This window comes from Heptranchias perlo, chromosome 4 (assembly GCF_035084215.1).
Source record: "Heptranchias perlo isolate sHepPer1 chromosome 4, sHepPer1.hap1, whole genome shotgun sequence".
Taxonomy (NCBI): Eukaryota; Metazoa; Chordata; class Chondrichthyes; order Hexanchiformes; family Hexanchidae; genus Heptranchias; species Heptranchias perlo.
In genome coordinates, this window is record NC_090328.1 from 97871930 (window position 1) to 97891481 (window position 19552).

The window sequence follows — 19552 nt, forward strand, 5'->3', positions numbered from 1 at the left end:
AGAGAGACTGAGACGGAGAGAAAGAGACCGAGATGGAGAGAGAGAGAGACTGAGACGGAGAGAAAGAGAGAGAGAGACTGAGACGGAGAGAAAGAGAGAGAGAGAGTCCGAGATGGAGAGAGAGAGAGACCGAGACGGAGAGAGAGAGACCGAGACGGAGAGAGAGAGACCGAGACGGAGAGAGAGAGAGACCGAGACGGAGAGAGAGAGAGACCGAGACGGAGAGAGAGAGAGACCGAGACGGAGAGAGAGAGAGAGACCGAGACGGAGAGAGAGAGACCGAGACGGAGAGAGAGAGAGAGACCGAGACGGAGAGAGAGAGACCGAGACGGAGAGAGAGAGAGAGACCGAGACGGAGAGAGAGAAAGAGACCGAGACGGAGAGAAAGAAAGAGACCGAGACGGAGATAAATAAAGAGGCCGAGTGACTGAGACGGAGAGAGAGAGGGAGAGACCAAGACCGAGATGGAGAGAGAGAAAGAGACCAAGACCGAGATGGAGAGAGAGAAAGAGACCAAGACCGAGATGGAGAGAGAGAGAGAGACCGTGACGGAGAGAGAGAGAGAGACCGTGACGGAGAGAGACCGTGACAGAGAGAGACCGTGACAGAGAGAGAGAGAGAGAGGCCGTGACAGAGAGAGAGAGAAACAGACCGAGACAGAGAGAGAGAGAGAGAGAGAGAGAGAGACAGACACCGTCACCGAGACAGAGAAAGACAGACCGAGACGGAGAGAGAGAGAAAGAGATCGAGACGGAGAGAGAGAGAGACCATCACCGAGACAGAGAAAGAGAGACTGACACGGAGAGAGAGAGAGAAAGTGACCGAGACAGAGAGAGAGAAAAAGACCGAGACAGAGAGAAAGAAAGAGACCGAGACAGAGAGAAAGAAAGAGGCCGAGTGACTGAGACGGAGAGAGAGAGGGAGAGACCAAGACCGAGATGGAGAGAGAGAAAGAGACCAAGACGGAGAGAAAGAGAGACCGTGACGGAGAGAGAGAGAGACCGTGACGGAGAGAGAGAGAGAGAGACCGTGACGGAGAGAGAGAGAGAGACCGTGACGGAGAGAGAGAGAGGCCGTGACAGAGAGAGACCGTGACGGAGAGAGACCGTGACGGAGAGAGAGGCCGTGACAGAGAGAGAGAGAAACAGACCGAGACAGAGAGAGAGAGAGAGAGACAGACACCGTCACCGAGACAGAGAAAGACAGACCGAGACGGAGAGAGAGAGAAAGAGATCGAGACGGAGAGAGAGAGCGAGACCGAGACGGAGAGAAAGAGAGAGACCGAGATGGAGAGAAAGAGAGACCGAGACAAAGAGAAAGAGAGAGAGGCCGAGACGGAGAGAAAGAGAGAGAGACTGAGACCGAGAGAAAGAGAGAGACCGAGACGGAGAGAAAGAGTGAGAGAGAGAGACCGTGACGGAGAGAAAGAGTGAGAGAGAGAGACCGAGACGGAGAGAAAGAGAGAGACCGAGACGGAGAGAAAGAGAGAGACCGAGACGGAGAGAAAGAGAGAGACCGAGACGGAGAGAAAGAGAGAGACCGAGACGGAGAGAAAGAGAGAGAGAGACCGAGACGGAGAGAAAGAGAGAGAGAGACCGAGATGGAGAGAGAGAGAGAGAGACTGAGACGGAGAGAAAGAGAGAGAGAGAGTCCGAGATGGAGAGAGAGAGAGAGACCGAGACGGAGAGAGAGAGAGAGACTGAGACGGAGAGAGAGAGAGAGACCATGACGGAGAGAGAGAGAGGCCGTGACAGAGAGAGAGAGAAACAGACCGAGACAGAGAGAGAGAGAGAGAGAGAGAGACAGACACCGTCACCGAGACAGAGAAAGACAGACCGAGACGGAGAGAGAAAGAGATCGAGACGGAGAGAGAGAGAGAGACCGAGACGGAGAGAAAGAGAGAGACCGAGACGGAGAGAAAGAGAGAGAGGCCGAGACGGAGAGAGACTGAGACCGAGAGAAAGAGAGAGACCGAGACGGAGAGAAAGAGTGAGAGAGAGAGACCGAGACGGAGAGAAAGAGTGAGAGAGAGAGACCGAGACGGAGAGAAAGAGTGAGAGAGAGAGACCGAGACGGAGAGAAAGAGTGAGAGAGAGAGACCGAGACGGAGAGAAAGAGAGAGACCGAGACGGAGAGAAAGAGAGAGACCGAGACGGAGAGAAAGAGAGAGACCGAGACGGAGAGAAAGAGAGAGACCGAGACGGAGAGAAAGAGAGAGACCGAGACGGAGAGAAAGAGAGAGACCGAGACGGAGAGAAAGAGAGAGAGACCGAGACGGAGAGAAAGAGAGAGAGACTGAGACGGAGAGAAAGAGAGAGAGAGACCGAGATGGAGAGAGAGAGAGAGAGAGAGAGAGACTGAGACGGAGAGAAAGAGAGAGAGAGTCCGAGATGGAGAGAAAGAGAGAGACCGAGACGGAGAGAGAGAGAGACCGAGACGGAGAGAGAGAGAGACCGAGACGGAGAGAGAGAGAGAGACCGAGACGGAGAGAGAGAGAGACCGAGACGGACAGAGAGAGAGACCGAGACGGACAGAGAGAGAGACCGAGACGGACAGAGAGAGAGACCGAGACGGACAGAGAGAGAGACCGAGACGGACAGAGAGAGAGACCGAGACGGAGAGAGAGAGACCGAGACGGAGAGAGAGAGAGAGACCGAGACGGAGAGAGAGAAAGAGACCGAGACGGAGAGAAAGAAAGAGACCGAGACGGAGATAAAGAAAGAGGCCGAGTGACTGAGACGGAGAGGGAGAGGGAGAGACCAAGACCGAGATGGAGAGAGAGAAAGAGACCAAGACCGAGATGGAGAGAGAGAAAGAGACCAAGACCGAGATGGAGAGAGAGAAAGAGACCGAGATGGAGAGAGAGAGAGAGACCGTGACGGAGAGAGAGAGAGAGACCGTGACGGAGAGAGAGACCGTGACAGAGAGAGACCGTGACAGAGAGAGACCGTGACAGAGAGAGACCGTGACAGAGAGAGACCGTGACAGAGAGAGACCGTGACAGAGAGAGAGAGAGAGAGGCCGTGACAGAGAGAGAAACAGACCGAGACAGAGAGAGAGAGAGAGAGACAGACACCGTCACCGAGACAGAGAAAGACAGACCGAGACGGAGAGAGAGAGAAAGAGATCGAGACGGAGAGAGAGAGAGACCATCACTGAGACAGAGAAAGAGAGACTGACACGGAGAGAGAGAGAGAAAGTGACCGAGACGGAGAGAGAGAGAAAGGGACCGAGACGGAGGGAGAGAGACCGAGACGGAGAGAAAGAGAGACCATGACGGAGAGAGAGACCGTGACGGAGAGAGAGAGACCGTGACGGAGAGAGAGAGACCGTGACGGAGAGAGAGAGAGAGACCGTCACAGAGAGAGAGAGAGATCGAGACGGAGAGAGGGAGAGAGATCGAGATCGAGATCGAGACGGAGAGAGAGAGAGAGAGAGAGATCGAGACGGAGACGGAGAGAGAGACCAAGGCAGGGACCGAGGCCGAGAGAGGAAGAGACCAAGATCAAGATGGAGAGGGTGAGAGAGTCCGAGACAGGGAGGGAGAGAGAGAGGGACCGAGACACTGAGACAGCGAGAGAGAGACAGCGAGACAGCAAGAGAGGCAACGAAACAGAGCGAGAGAGAGACAGAGACAGAGCGGGAGAGAGACACACACACCGCGACAGAGAGGGAGAGAGACCGAGATACAGAGAGAGACCGAGACATAGAGGGAGAGAGAGTGAGAGACCGAGACATAGAGGGAGAGATAGAGAGACAGTGACATGGACAAAGACCGAGACATAGAGGGAGAGAGAGAGAAAGTGACAGAGAGGTGGAGAGAGAGAGAGACAGAAGGAGAGAGAGACACAGAGAGGGAGAGAGACAGAGACAGGGTGGGAGAGAGAGACACACACCGAGACAGAGAGGGAGAGAGAGACCGAGACAGAGACCCCGAGACCGAGAAAGCTAGAGCGACCCCGAGACAGAGAGAGAGAGCCCGAGGCGGAGATTGGGAGACCCCGAGACCGAGAGAGCTAGAGAGACCCACCGAGAGACAGTGGGATAGAGAGAGAGAGAGCGCCTCATCGAGAGAAAAGCACACTGAGAGAGAGAGACCGGCCGAGGCACAGGAAGAAAGACCGAGACCGAGACCGAGAGAGAGAGAAAGAGACACATCGAGACAGAGAGAGAGAGAGAGAAAGAAAGACACACACACCCCGAGACAGAGAGAAAGAGACAGACAGTGACACACACACACACACTCACACTCGAGATTGAAACAAATGCAGACACAGAGAGAAAATAGGAGCACTTGTCACAAAGAGAACCAAAAGGACAAACTTACTATGCACTGGGATGCTGTGAATATCATTTGCCATCACCTCCCACACAGGAATGACAGGACAGACAAGGAAAATTGATTTCCTAGCACTATATCGGTTTACATGGGTCGCCTGGCTCTATTCAAGAGTCCCAAGAGAGAGGGGCGGCCTCTGGAGTACACTGCACAACAGTCAGTCATCTCATTACACAAGAGCGTTTTGACACGTGCTGACACAAGCCAGCTGACAAAAGAAAGAACTAGAACGAACTTGCATTTATATAGCGCCTTTCACAACCTCAGGATGTCCCATGCCATTTTATAGTCGATGGAGTACTTTTTAACTGCAGTCACTATTGTAATGTAGGGAAACACGGCAGCCAATTTGTGAACAGCAAGGTCCCACAAACAGCATTGAGATAATGATCAGATAATGTGTTTTTTTAATGATTGGTTGAAGGGGATAACTATTGGCTAGGAAACTGGGGAGAACTCCACTGCTGTTCGAAATAGTGCCATGGGATCTTTTACATCCACCCGAGGAGGCAGACGGGGCCCCAATTTAACATCTCATCCGAAAACACGGCACCTCTGACAATGCAGCACTCACTCAGTACTGCACTGAAATGTCAACCCAGATTATGTGCTCAAGTCTCTACAGTGGGACTTGAAGCCATGACCTTTTGACTCCGAGGAGAGAGTGCAACCGCTGAGCCACAGCAAAAAACATTTAATAACACAATGATGGTTTGCACGCAATCGCTGGATGTTAAACAAAACATACAGCAGTACCTGGTGCTTTCAGCCATTAATACAATTATACCATGCAAATAAGTGGAAATCAAAGCAAAGTCAGATGTAATAGGTTTGCTCCAGATTCTAGTAAATGGCATTGAAAGATGATACACACAAAAAATGGCACTTGCATCTTCCAGGTATTTGTTGTCCTTTTTGCAGGGATAGTACAGGCTCAATACCAATAAACGTAAGAGTATTAATTCCACAGCACAAGTACCTTTCAAACTCAAATTCTATTACTGACCAACTCTGATCATTTACTCAGCACCCAACGCCACGAGTAGATTGACGCAGGGGCTCCCGGTCAAACTCACAACACAGGAAAACTATACAACCACTGGATTGGTTTAATTTGAGCGTAGCATGTTGTGGTACGATTCGCCTTAACGTTAATGCAGTGGGTAAAAATTCTACAGTCACATTTCTTCATGAATTTTACTACAGGTTTGTGTGTTAATGGATTGGAAGGGGGTTGCACGGAAAGGCCCAGAATGTTCGTTGTGCCCAGGAGCCTCAAGAATTCTTAAATCAGATATTAAACTGATAAGAACAGATACTAGACCTAATCTCAGCCAAAAGGCGAGTGCCAGTTATTTTCAGTTTTATCCAAAATCTAGTTTTGGAGATAAACAAGCTGGAGATTGTTGAAAGACTGGTGGATTTCCTCTCATATTCCTTTACACCCCATCAATTTAAATCGTCACATCTATGCGTTTGAGATGTAACAGAAATGACTCCCCTGCACCAAACCCGGCTAAAGGTGCATATGGGTTGTAAACCATTACAGTTTACACCTGCAGAGTTTACTCCCAAAGTACAGGAAGCTGTAAATAGTAGAGCCTAGCCAGCCACTGAGTTACTGCACATGAACATATCCCCCAACCCCTCGGGGTGTCCCTCCACCTCGGGTTAACGCATCCCTACCCAGTCCCCACAACTGGGGCAGGGCGTGAGCAGTGAATTCCCACACGTGTCTCCCACTGCTCAAAAAGTGCTGCAATTCTGCACTTTTGTTTTAAATCCCCAATGTGGAGATGCCGGTGATGGACTGGGGTTGACAATTGTAAACAATTTTACAACACCAAGTTATAGTCCAGCAATTTTATTTTAAATTCACAAGCTTTCGGAGGCTTCCTCCTTCGTCAGGTACATTTTCACATCGTTCACCTGACGAAGGAGGAAGCCTCCGAAAGCTTGTGAATTTAAAATAAAATTGCTGGACTATAACTTGGTGTTGTAAAATTGTTTAAATCCCCAAGGCAGTAAAACGAAGCTGCTGGTTTTGTTTTGAGCGTCAGGCAACAAATCCACCCACAAGCATAGTTCAAAATGGGCAAATAATGTGATCAGATTTAATTAACCCTGTTTTTGTCTGCAATTAGCACTGAATTTGCAGACAGACCTAGCTGTAATCGATTAAAAAATATCGGTAGCTTCACAAAAAAGAAAACGCTCAACTAAACGTGGGAGAGGAAACTTAAGGCCAGCACTTCAAAAATTTAATTACAATCTTCAAATAGAAAAATTCAACTAAGCCAATGTATATCGTTTTTTTTAAAAATGTGTGCATTGGGTAGAAGTAATGAAACCTCCAGCAAAGAAACTAAAAATAGTCTGGTGTAGCTGTCTTACCTTTCTCACTTTAAAGACCAATGCAGTTTGCAGGGTCGAGCTCAGCAAGTTGTGCGAGAACGAAATATACCGACCCAGGGTTTTAACGTGCCCAACCCCTTCTCGCTTGCTCTGCTGTCCCGGCTAACCCCTTCTTAAATCTCACAGCACGACTGCTGGGGGATGCTGAGAGCACCTTCTTTATAATCCAAACGCCGGGACGGTCACCCGGCGCCACGGCACATGACAGCAAAACGGGAGGAGAGAGATCCGTGGGAGGTCCTTGGCACTGACCCAACAGGCATGTGTTGCACATGTAGATGCCACTCGCCGAGCCGGAATGCTGGGCGGTTGTCCAGGCTACGGATTATACACAGGAGCAAGTGAGTCATCTCTGTTGTACATCAAGCGCTTGGATTAGAAACTTTAAATCCGATCAAATGCAAACCTAGGGGCGAAGGATTCCCCCCATTCCAAGCAACCAATTACCCAAATTAAAACTGCATTTCTAGGAGTAACCAAGCACTGCCATTATAAACAGGTAACGTAATGTGTGCATTTAGTACACTCAAAAAAAAAACAACTCCGAGGAAACAAATCGTGGTGTTCAGCCCGCTGCTATCGGCATGCTGCTGATCCACTCCACTTCAGATACTGATATTGGGCGGGTAGATCCTATTTCTACACACGAGAAAAAAAAAGTTTGAGAGAGAGAGGATACATAGAGAGGGCAGAGGGAGGGGGAGAGGGCAGTGAGAGAGAGAGGACAGAGAGAAGAGTGATTCATGAGTGATTGCAATTACATTACGATAGTTTATTCCTGTAAACAACTGTAGTTCATCCCCCTCAACTCCTCCTCTCCATGTGATACCCTTCAGGGGTGTAAAAGGGGACCAGGAGAGAGATGGCAAAGAAGCTTTGGGAACACTGGGCCGGAATTTACTGTAGCCAGTGAACGAGCCTTGCCCTTGCCAGTTTAATTTCCAGGAACATTTGCACACAAGTTGCTGTAAGTGGGAGATCGAAACAGTGTGGTGCCCTCTACAGGGCACCTGGCACCTTTGTGAACAGGGCAAACAACTGTATATCTCCTCAACCAATCAGATTGAAGAATTGTTAATGAACAGAACAGTCTGAACCAGGAAGTGTAAGTTAGAATAGTGAATTCAATGTCAAATCAGTTACAGAAAGCAAAATAAAGAGAGGGAAAGAAAGGTTGGAATAAGAGAGAGAGAAAAAAGACAAAAAGTTTTTAAAAATTAGTTTAATTTTTAAAAAAATCTCCAACTATTAAAAGCTGAAGGAATGAGACTCCACACTTCTAAAAGTTAATTTTCAGTGCCAGAGACGTTGTCCCTGTAATTAACACTTATCACGCCGTTAAATAGGATACTTCGACTGAAATGGGCCAGCCCTAACTTTCTGTGGCAAGATTAGTTCATATCTACCATGCACGTACAGGAACTTCATTCCGATCAATGCATTTGAATGGAATCAGTGAGATGCCGTTTTTGGGAAGCTAACAGTGGAACAGCGCATCTCGGACAGCAGCTTCCGGATTTTCGTGTTTAACCACACATCTGCCTTTGCCTGAAGTTGCTGTGTGATTTGGGCATAGGTAACAGTGAGCGCTGTTAGCCTCACTGTTATTTTGACATAAATTCTGGCCCATTAATTCTGTTAACTTCAGCAGTTGAAAAGACACAACTAACTTGTCTAAATGGTTGTGCAATGACGTACAGCAGCTGTTACACATTCACTACTTGAAAAGCCCTTATAGAATTATTTGCTCTCCGGTGTTGTGGCTTTTCCCCGCCACATTAGATTTTTAGTCAACTGTAGGAATTTGCCCTGTAACCAGGTCTAATAGCTCAAGCTTTGTGAGCTTTAGCACCTGATGGCCCAAGAACACACAAGTGAGCAGACCATTTTGAATTAGTTGCTTTTCAGTAGGATCTTTCCTCACCTATATTTCAGCAAATTAGTATGGTTCAGATCCCTATTTACCCAACAGAAAAGTGAAACATTTAATGTGTGATGTGATACACACAAAATGTTGAATTATATATAAAATTTTAAATTATATATAATAATTCGGCCTGTCGAGTCCGTGCCGGCTCTATGCAAGAGCAATCCAGCTAGTCCCACTCCCCTGCCCTACCCCCGTAGCCCTGCAAATGTTTTCCTTTCAAGTACTTACCCAGTTCCCTTTTGAAACCCATGATTGAATCTGCCTCCACCACCCCTTCAGGCAGTGCATTCCAGATCCTAACCACTCGCTGTGTGAAAAAGTTTTTCCTCATGTCACTTTTGGTTCTTTTGCCAATCACCTTAAATCTATGTTCTCTAGTTTTTGACCCTTCCGCCAATGGGAACAGTTTTTCTCTATCTATTCTGTCTAGAACCGTCATGATTTTAAATACCTCTATCAAATCTCCTCTCAATATTCTCTGTTCCAAGGAGAACAATCCCAGTTTCTCCAGTCTATCCACAAAACTGAAGTCCCTCATCCCTGGAATGAGGAGAAGACGAGGAGAATTTTTTTAATGTGAGTTATGATGATATGGAAGACACTGCTGGATAGGGTGGTGGAAGCAGATTCAGTAATGACTTTCAAAAGGGAATTGGATGTGTAGTTGAAAAGGAAAAATTTGCAGGGTTGTGGGGAAAGAGCCGGGGAGTGGTACTAATTGGATAGCTCTTTCAAAGAGCTGGCACAAGCACGATGGGCCGAATGGCCTCCTCCTGTGCTAGAATTATATGATTTTCTCCAAGAGGGCAGGGGTCACCTTCTTTGGAGTTACAGAAAAGCAAAATAACATTTCCCATAATGTCAAAATTCAAACACTTCCCACCATGATTTAGAATGAATCCTGTTGGATGGAGGCAGAAGAGGCACAAGAAAGAAAATAAAGGTGCAAGAAAGAGAAAGAAATAAAGGAGCGAAAGAGAAATAAAGGAGCGAGAGAAGAGAGAAAAAAAGAAAAAAAAGTCATGCAAGCATTTAGAAAACAAAGCGGTTTTGATTTTTGTGCTCTATATCAGAAACCGCAATATCTGCGGTGCAGTCTCTGGATATCTGTCACCTTTCCAGTTGGTTTAATTCCCAATTACACTTCCTGTGTTACTCAGTTATTGTAAAGGCAATTATACAACCGTTTGGCACATATAGACTCTCCGTAGTGCAGTGGGACCTCTCTAGGTGGATTATAGAAACCAGTTTTATAAAGGGACGTTAGAAGCAAAAGTCATCAACCTGAAATGTTAACTCTGTTTCTTTCTCCACAGATGCAGCCTGACTTGCTGAGTATTTCCAGCATTTTCTGTTTTTATATTATATAAAGGGATGTGTTAGGGACATGCATGTGTCATTGGGAGGAGCTGATTTACTGATGGGAAACTAAGAGTACGGTACTTAGATCAGCTAGTCTCTAATAGCCACTTGTTCATTTAATGTTATTCATAATAATAATGTGAACTGGACTTCAAAACTCAAAAAAGTTTAATTAGACTGGCAAAAGACAGAGTAGCCAAATTTCTGCAGATGATTCAAGAGGAAAAAAACAAAACAATTCAACTACTCCACTGGATCAAAACTCCCAATATTTCTCCTCTCTACCCCCAATAAATTGGGCACTGTACAGTTAAGATAATGGACCAAAACAGAGTTTCATTTTAAACCCCCCACAGGACCCTATGAAAATCCCCAAAAACATACAGAAAAGACACAAGAAGAACTGTAGTATCCTCGGTTTGATCATTCTAGTGAAGTAGATGTGCAAGCAATGGCAGAAGAATATTACTTGGCGCATTTGGCACTGCACAGAGTATTAACCTGATCCAAAAATACGTTCACAAAAATCAAGGTGTCAGCTTGGCTCAGTTGGTAGTACTCCAGTTGGCTGTATAGCACTTTGGGATATCCTGCGGTTGTGAAAGGCATTGTATAAATGCAAGTTCTTTCTTTCTTGTCTGAGTTAGAAGATTCAAGTCTGACTCCAGGACTTGAGCACATAATCTAAGGTGACACTTCAGTGCTACCCTGTCGGAGGTACCGTCTTTTGGATGAAATGTTAATTCGAGGTCCCCATGCTTGTTCAGGTGGGTGTAAAAGATCCCTGGGCATATTCAATGACGTGCAGGGGAGTTCATTCCTCCCTCAACCATTGTCGCCAAAAACAGATTAACTGGGTATTTATCTCATTGCTGTGTGCAAATTGGCTGCTGCATTCTCTACACAACAGTGACTGCACTTCAAAAGTACTTCATTGGCTGTAAAGTTCTCAAGATATGAAAAAGGTGTTGTATAATATTTTTTTTAAATGAAAATGGGAGGGGTGGGGGCAGAGAAACAGATTTTACTCACTAAATGGTCATTCCTGAAAGACTCGTGCAGAATTACTCAGGATAGGCCTGACAAATTGTGACTTTGTGCAATAATCCTCACTTTTTTTTTAAAAAGTGAAAGCCCAGACAGCACTTGCTCATCAGGGGTTAATTAAATTTTAAAAAGGATTTTGAGCAGCACAGCTGATTCCAATGGGTAATAAGAACAGGCCAAAAATATACAGTATAACCCTACGCATCCAAAAAAAGACAGGCCATCCTCCCGGGCGTCAAACTTTCAAATCTACTCAACACCATTGCCCCTTTGTAAGCAAAGCGGCTTCTGGGACAGTTGGAGTGGTGTGGTGTAACTGTATTTTAAAATATTCCTTCATGCAGTTCGGGGATTTCATATTGATGTATTGTAAAAGATTTCAGATGGCAGGATTTGTCTGGTGGATAGAGATTCGTAAATGCTTGGAGATAGCTGTATCCATAAAAATGTGCGAGGCCTTTGAAAGGAAAGGACTTGCATTTACGTAGTGCCTTTCACCTCAGTACATCCCAAAGCGCTTCATAGTCAATGAAGTACTTTTGAAGTGTAGTCACTGTTGTAATGCAGGAAACGCAGCAGCCAATTTGCACACAGTAAGGTCCCACAAACAGCAATGAGATAATGACCAGATAATTTGTTTTAGTTGGTTGAGGGATAAATATTGGCAAGGGCACCAGGGAGAACATCGAATAGTGCCATGGAATCTTTTACATCCTCCCAAGAGGGCAAACAGGGCCTTGGTTTAACGTCTCATCTGAAAGATGGCACCTCCTGACAGTGCAGCACTCCCTCAGCACTGCACTGGAGGGTCAGCCTAGATTGTGTGCTCAAGTTTCTGGAGTGGGTCGTGAACCCACAACCTTCTGACTCAGAGGCGAGAGTGCATTACTTTCTTTCTTCGATCCAATCCACAGAACCTCAACAAGGCTGGTTGCATGCCAGAGACAACCTTTCTATTTATTAGGAACAAAGTCTGTTAGGTACAAAAAACATCACACTCATGAAAAGGGAAACATAACTTTAAAGAAGCTGAATGTAGCTGTGCAAGATAATCCAAACATGAGCATTTAAATCCAGATCAGATCTGGAGTTAGGAAGTTTAACACAGGCCAAGCTTCCAAACAACCACTGCAATAGTGACAGACGTACCTACTATAGAGGACTCGACCCAATGATTGGGCAATGAAGCCACTGCCAGGCAGGACAAGGAGACGGGAGCACAGAAGTGAAGGACATACAACCGTCAGCAGGGTCGATCACAGGTAGTCTACTGCTCGAGTAAGCCATGCGGGCACAAATTGAGCAGCAGTGCAGGACTTGATTCAGGCTCAGCAGGGAGGCTGTGCAGGCCAAGAAACCAATGGAAGTGAAAGTCACCACTAACCAACTTTTAATATACAGGGGCCATCTCAGGAGGCAGGCTGTGCATCACTCTATGAAGGCAACTGATACTTTGCAGCACCGGACATCCAACTCCATAAACTTCAGCATTAGCCAGCTGCAGGTGCAGTCTCGTACCTGGACTTTAGCTATGTTTTTAAATCAAATCACAACCAGATGATCATTTTAGCTGCACTACTGTTACAAAAAATGTCACCTTATTGTTAGTTCTGAACAATTGAAACTTTGTTTCCCCACAGAACCACAAGGTATATTTAAAATGAACACAATTTATTATGGTGTATGGATTTTTAAAGTATTTGGCTGATGCATTCTGCATGTCAATCCATCTTAGATAGCACTGGTGGGCAAAAATCACATTTTTGAGAATTGAAGGATATTGAACCAGCGGCGAGGAAGGAATGATGATGTATGTCTAAGTCAGGATGGTGTGTCACTCCTGCATGAGTCACCTTCACAGCATCTGCTGCGCCTTGTCAGGGCTATGCAGCAGCATACAACTAACTACCTGCTTAAGTTACTTCACCCATGACCACTGCAAAAGGGCATCAGCTCATCCTGCCCAGTGATCTATGCAAGCAGACAAAACAATTGGGACATTCACAAGGGGAAATTCTCAAAAAGATTCAAATGTAGATTTGGTGTGACTATGTAGAGAATCTGGTCAAAACTGATTCCCTAGGGAGTGGGAAGAAATAAAGGAAGAAGAAAAAAGAACAAGGAGAGCTAGAGACTTAAAGAAAATTGGCTAACATAAAACAAGTGTATCAATCCCACAAACAGCAATGAGATAAATGACCAGATAATCTGTTTTAGTGATGTTGGTTGAAGGATAAATGTTGGCCAGGACACCAGCTCTTCTTTGAATAGTACCACAGGATCTTTTACATCCACCCGAGAAGGCAGACGGAGCCTCGGTTTAAGAATGTAATAGGAACAGGAGTAGGCCATACGGCCCCTCGAGCCTGCTCCGCCATTCAAACTGATCATCGCTGATCTTCGACCTCAACTCCACTTTCCTGCCTGATCCCCATATTCCTTGATTCCCCTACAGTCCAAAAATCTATCTATCTCAGCCTTGAATATACTCAATGACACAGCATCCACAGCCCTCGGGGGTAGAGAATTCCAAAGATTCACACCCTTCTGAGCGAAGAAACTAATGAAGAAATTAACGTCTCATCCGAAAGACGGCACCTCTGACAGTACTGCACTCCCTCAGTACTGCATTGAAGTGTCAGCCTAGATTATGTGATCAAGTCCCTGGAATGTGAGCCCATTACTCTCCATGTGCAATGAACTCATAATATTGACGTTTAACAAGTACAGCAGACAGCCAGGGTTTGGAGAGGGGAATGTGGGTGAAGAAAAGGACATAGGAAGTACGTAAAAGTTAAAAAAATTATACCTGGAGCTAAGAGAATGAAAGCCAACAATTTAAATACAGGGTGTGCCAGCCTGGTGTCAAAGAAAGCCCAATACTGAATCATATGATTTAACTGCAAAAGTAGACCAGTGGGTTGGCAGAGTACGGTACACAGTGATTATCTGAGCCACAGTTGCCTTTCCTCAGTCACAGCCGCTGGGGTTGGAGGCTGGAACTTGGGTGGCTTGGGGTCATGTTTTGCAGTTGAACTATCAGAATCAAAAAAAAGTTTCCTGCACTCCAAGGGGCAACCCTGGCAGGTAAGATATTTGAATCTGCTGATAAGTCACCTCACTGTCAATCCATGGTGAACGCAAGACCTGAACCCTCAAATGTTCTCGCACGACTCTGTACTGATGGTGCTGCCAGTTTGTGTTGCAGTACCTCTTGACCACGACTGGGTTGTCCTTGCCCAGTGAAAGGGTGGGGGGGGGGGTGGAAAACAGATGAGACATGCTTGACCAGCGCGGTTGCAGCATGTTACGCAAGATGGAGAATTGACACAATACATAGCAGGTGGGCCGTGCGGCCCAACATCCAGGCATTCCAAAAGCCTCCCTTCCAAATTGACCATTCTTTTCATGCAGTGCAGTTTCTACCAGGCAAGTCCACCCAGTGCCCTACACTGTGCCCCGGCTCCCCGCCAACATTGGCGTTCTACACCCTCACCCCCCCCCCCCCCCCCCCCGCGTTCTACATCCTGCCCGGCCCTGGCCCAGTTCTGTAGTACTTTCTCTGTGTGTTGTGGTTTGCATAGCCTCTCCCATCTTTCTTACTATATTTTGCATAGATTTACTTTGAATAATGATTTTCGCCCTCCATCGCCATACATACCATAGCAGTAAACGAGGAGGTAGTAGCAATATTGGATAGGATAAAAATAGAAAATGAGGAGGCACTTAAAAGATTGGCAGTACTCAAAGTAGAAAAATCACCTGATCCAGATGGGATGCATCCTAGGTTACTGAAGGAAGCAAGGGTGGAAATTGCAGAGGCTCTGGCCACAATCAGTAATAGGAAAGATGCTTGACGGAATCATTAGGGATGTAATATATGATTACTTGGATAGAGAGGGACGTACTGGGGACAGCCAACATGGCTTCAAAACAAGGTCATGTCTAACAAATTTGAGATTGGTGGCTGAGGGAAGCCCAGTAGACATTGTCTACTTAGACTTCCAAAAAGCTTGACAAGGTTCAGCACAAGAAGCTTCTCTACAAGATTGAAGTCTCCAGTATTAGTGGTAATATATTGCGCTAGATTGAGAACTGGCTGGAAGGACGTAGGCAGAAAGTAGTTATAGATGGGTCTGGATCGGTTTGGAGACTGGTCACCAGTGGTGTCCCACAGAGATCGGTGTTGGGACTGTTGCTCTTTATTTTTATTAATGGTCTAGGTGTAGGTGTTCAAGGTACGATCTGCAAATTTTCAGATGATACCAAGATCAGTGCGAGTGTCAGGACTGTAGACGATGCTCAAATGCTTCAGGCGGATCTTGATATGTTGGGGGGCTGGGCTTGTGACTGGCAAATGAGGTTTAATTTGGAGAAGTGCAGTGTTATGCACGTGGGCAGGACAAATGTTCAACATACATACACCCTTCAGGGAAAAGCAATAAATCAGGTAGAGGAAGAAAGATCTGGTTGTTCTAGTGCATGGGTCTCTAAAGGTTCATGAGCAATGCCATGAATTAATACCTAGAGCAGATAGGGTGCATTTATAGGATAATTGACTATAAGACAGGGTATACTATTTTGTCCTTGTAACAGACCTTGGTCAGGCCTCATTTGGAATACTGTGTCCAGTTTTGGTCTCCTCCCATGATGGGTGATATTGAAGCTTTGGAAAGGGTGCAGAGGAAGGCCATTAGGTTCATTCCCAGCTTAAAGCATCTTAGTTATCAAGATAGGCTGAAAAAGCTGGGACTCTACACTTTAGAGAAACGTAGACCTGGGGGATCTGATTGAGGTTAATACGACGATGAAAGGAATAGATTGTGTTCCAGTTGACAGTTTGTTCCAATTAAATGTTAAAATTGTGACCCCTGGTCCTCCCTAAGTTGTATAAGATCAGATCCAGGTTAGTTGTTAGGAGGTGGTTCTTTCCTCAAAGAACAGTGGAACTCGAACAGGCTGCCGGCTCAAGCTCAGTCTACGTTTCTCTGAAGTGTAGAGTCCCAGCTCTTTTAGCCTATTTTGATAATTAAGATGCTTTAAGCTGGGAATTAACCTAGTGGCCGATTTGCTAAATTCCTTCATGCGAGAGCTGGACCTGTTTCTGGCTGGGGCGGAGATCACCTCTTACAAAAGGTGAGTAATGTAATGCATAGATTTCAGGGCCAGAGTGATCTCCTGGACTAGTTTCGATCGCCAAAGGGGTCGGAGATGAATTTCCCAGATTTCTTCCCCCAAATTGGCTGGGGCTTTTGTCTGGTTTTTCGCCTCTCGCAGGAGATCACATGGCTTTGGGTGGGGAGTGAATATATTGTGATACACAAGGTATCACGATTGTGTGGGACAGGCAGGATGGACCAACAACTTGCATTTATATAGCGTCTTCAATGTAGAAAAATATCCCAAGGCGCTTCATTGGAGCAAACAAAATATGACACTGAGCCACATAAGGAGATATTAGGGACAGGTGACCAAAAGCTTGGTCAAAGAGGTAGGTTTTAAGAAGAGTCTTAAAAAGGAGAGAGAGGTAGACATCTCTACTTTTATATTCCATTCCCCTTGCAATAACAACATTCCATTTGCCTTCCTAATCACTTGCTGTACCTGCATACTAACATATTGTGATTCATGTACTAGGACACCCAGATCCCTCTGTACCTCAGAGTTCTGCAATCTCTCTCCATTTAAATAATATACAGCTTTTCTATTCCTCCTGCCAAGTGGACAAGTTCACATTTTCCCACATTATATTCCATCTGCCAAATTTTGCCCACTCACTTAACCTACTGTATGCCTTTGCAGACTTCTTATGTCCTCTTCACAACTTACTTTCCTACCAGCTTTGTGTCATCAGCAAATTTAGCAACCATACATTCAGTCCCTTCATCAAGTCATTGGTATAGATTGTAAATAGTTGAGGCCCCAGCACTGATCCCTGTGGCACTCTATTCGTTACATCTTGCCAACCTGAAAATGACCCATTTATGCCTACTCTCTGTTTCCTGTTAGCTAACCAATCCTTTATCTATGCTAATATGTTACCCCCTACACCATGAGCTCTTATTTTGTGTAGTAGCCTTTGATGTGGCACCTTGTCAAATGCCTTCTGGAAATCCAAGTACGCCACATCCGCAGGATTCCCTTTATCCACTTTGCTTGTTACTTCCTCGAAGAACTCTAATAAATTAGTCAAACACAATTTCCCTTTCACAAAGCAGTGTTAACTCTGCCTGATTGCATTGATATTTTCTAAGTGCCCTGCTATAACCTCTTTAATAATAGATTCTAGCATTGTCCCTGACAGATGTTAAGCTAACTGGCCTGTAGTTTCCTGCTTTCTGTCTCCCTCCTTTCTTGAATAGGAGTTACATTTGCTATTTTCCAATCTGATGGGACCCTTCCAGAATCTAGGAAATTTTGGAAAATTAATACCAATGCATCTACTATCTCTGCAGCCACATTTAAAAAAAAAAAGACCCTAGGATGAAGTCTGTCAGGACCTGGGGACTTGTCAGCTTTTAGTTCTAATATTTTTTTCAGAAACCTTTCCCTGGTGATTGTAAATGTTTTAAGTTCCTCCTTCCATTTCACCTCTTGATTCACAATTATTTCTGGCATGTTATTTGTATGCTGTACAGTGAAGGATTTTCAAAAGACATTAGCGACTTAGATGAAGGGACCGAGGGTAATGCATCCAAGTTTACGGATCATGCAAAGTTAGGAGGAGGACACAAAGAGTCTTCAAAGGGATATAGACATGTTAAGTGAATGGACAAGAAGGTGGCAGATGGAGTATAATGTGGGGAAATGTGAGGTTATTCAGTTTGGTAGGAAGAACAGAAAAACAGAATACTTTTTAAATGTTGTGAAACTATTATATGCTGGTGTTCAGAGAGATTTGGGTGTCCTCATACAAGAAACAAAAAAAGTTAGCATACAGGTACAGCAAGCGATTAGGAAGGCAAATGGCATGTTGGCCTTTATTGCAAGGGGGTTGGAATACAAGAGTAAGGAGGTCCTACTACAATTGTACAGGGCTTTGGTGAAACCTCACCTGGAGGACCATGTACAGTTTTGGTCTCCTTACCCAATGAAGGATATACTTGCCTTAGAGGTGGTGCAACAAAGGTTCAGTAGATTAATTCCTGGGATGAGAGGGATGTCCTTTGAGGAGAGATGGAGTACAATGAGCCTATACACTCTGGACTTTAGAAGAATGAGAGGTGATCTAATTGAAACATAAGATTCTGAGGGGGCTTGACAGAATAGATGCTGAGAGGTTGTTTCCCCTGGCTGGAGAGTCTAGAACTAGGGGGCAGAGTCTCAGAATAAGGGGTTGGCCATTTACGACTGAGATGAGGAGGAATTTCTTCACTCAGAGGGTTGTGAATCTTTGGAAATCTCCACCCCAGAGGGCTGTGGATGCTGAGTCGTTGAGTATATTCAAGGCTGAGATAGATAAATTTTGGGACTCTAAGGGAATCAAGGGATATGGGGATCGGGCTGGAAAGTGGAGTTGAGGCCAAAGATCAGCCATGATCTTTTATTGAATGGCGGAGCAGGCTTGAGGGGCCTTATGGCCTGTTTATGTTCTTATGTCTAGAGGGTATAATTTCAAAGTTTACAAATAACACAAAACGTAGAAATGTAGTAAACAATGTGGAGGATAGCAACAGACTTCAGGAGGATATAGACAGACTGGTGAAATGGGCAGACACATGGCAGATCAAATTTAATGCAGAGAAGTGTGAAGTGATGCATTTTGGCAGGAAGAATGAGGAGAGGCAATATAAATTAAATAGTACAATTTTAAAGGGGGTGCAGGAACAGAGAGACCAGGGGGTGCACAAAGAAATCTTTGAAGGTGGCAGGACAAGTTGAGAAGAGTGTTAAAAAAAGCATATGGAACCCTGGGCTTTATTAATAGAGGCATAGAGTACAAAACCAAGGAGGTTATACTGAACCTTTATAGGACGCCGGTTAGGCCTCAGCTGGAATATTGTGTTCAATTCTGGGCACTAGAAGGATGTCAAGGCCTTGGGGTGCAGAAGAGATTTACTAGAAATGGTGCCAGGGATGAGGGACTTCAGTTATGTGGAGAGACCGGAGAAGCTGGGGTTGTTCTCCTTAGAACAGACGGTTAAGGAAAATTTTTTTTTATTATTCATTCATGGGATGTGGGTGTCAGTGGCAAGGCCAGCATTTATTGCCCATCCCTAATTGCCCTCGAAAAGGTGGTGGTGAGCCGCCGCCTTGAACCGCTGCAGTCCGTGTGGTGAAGGTTCTCCCACAGTGCTGTTAGGTAGGGAGTTCCAGGATTTTGACCAAGCGACTATGAAGGAACGACGATATATTTCCAAGTCGGGATGGTGTGAGACTTGGAGGGCAACGTGCAGGTGGTGCTGTTCCCATGTGCCTGCTGTCCTTGTCCTTCTAGGTGGTAGGTCGCTGGTTTGGGA

At 45.6% G+C, this 19552-nt stretch overlaps 1 protein-coding gene across 2 annotated transcripts in view; it reads right to left on the reverse strand.

Moving 5' to 3' along the window:
• The window catches only part of slc20a2 (solute carrier family 20 member 2), a 141703-nt gene that overhangs the window by 64182 nt on the left and 57969 nt on the right, over positions 1 to 19552 (reverse strand). Inside the window, exon 1 of one of the 2 annotated variants that reach the window (XM_067983368.1) lies at positions 6734 to 6901. The exons of the other annotated variant lie outside the window; for it this stretch is intronic. The gene's annotated coding sequence lies outside the window, so the exon portion shown is untranslated. Of the gene's footprint in view, positions 1 to 6733; positions 6902 to 19552 lie in introns of those variants that run through there. 2 annotated transcript variants of the gene reach the window in all.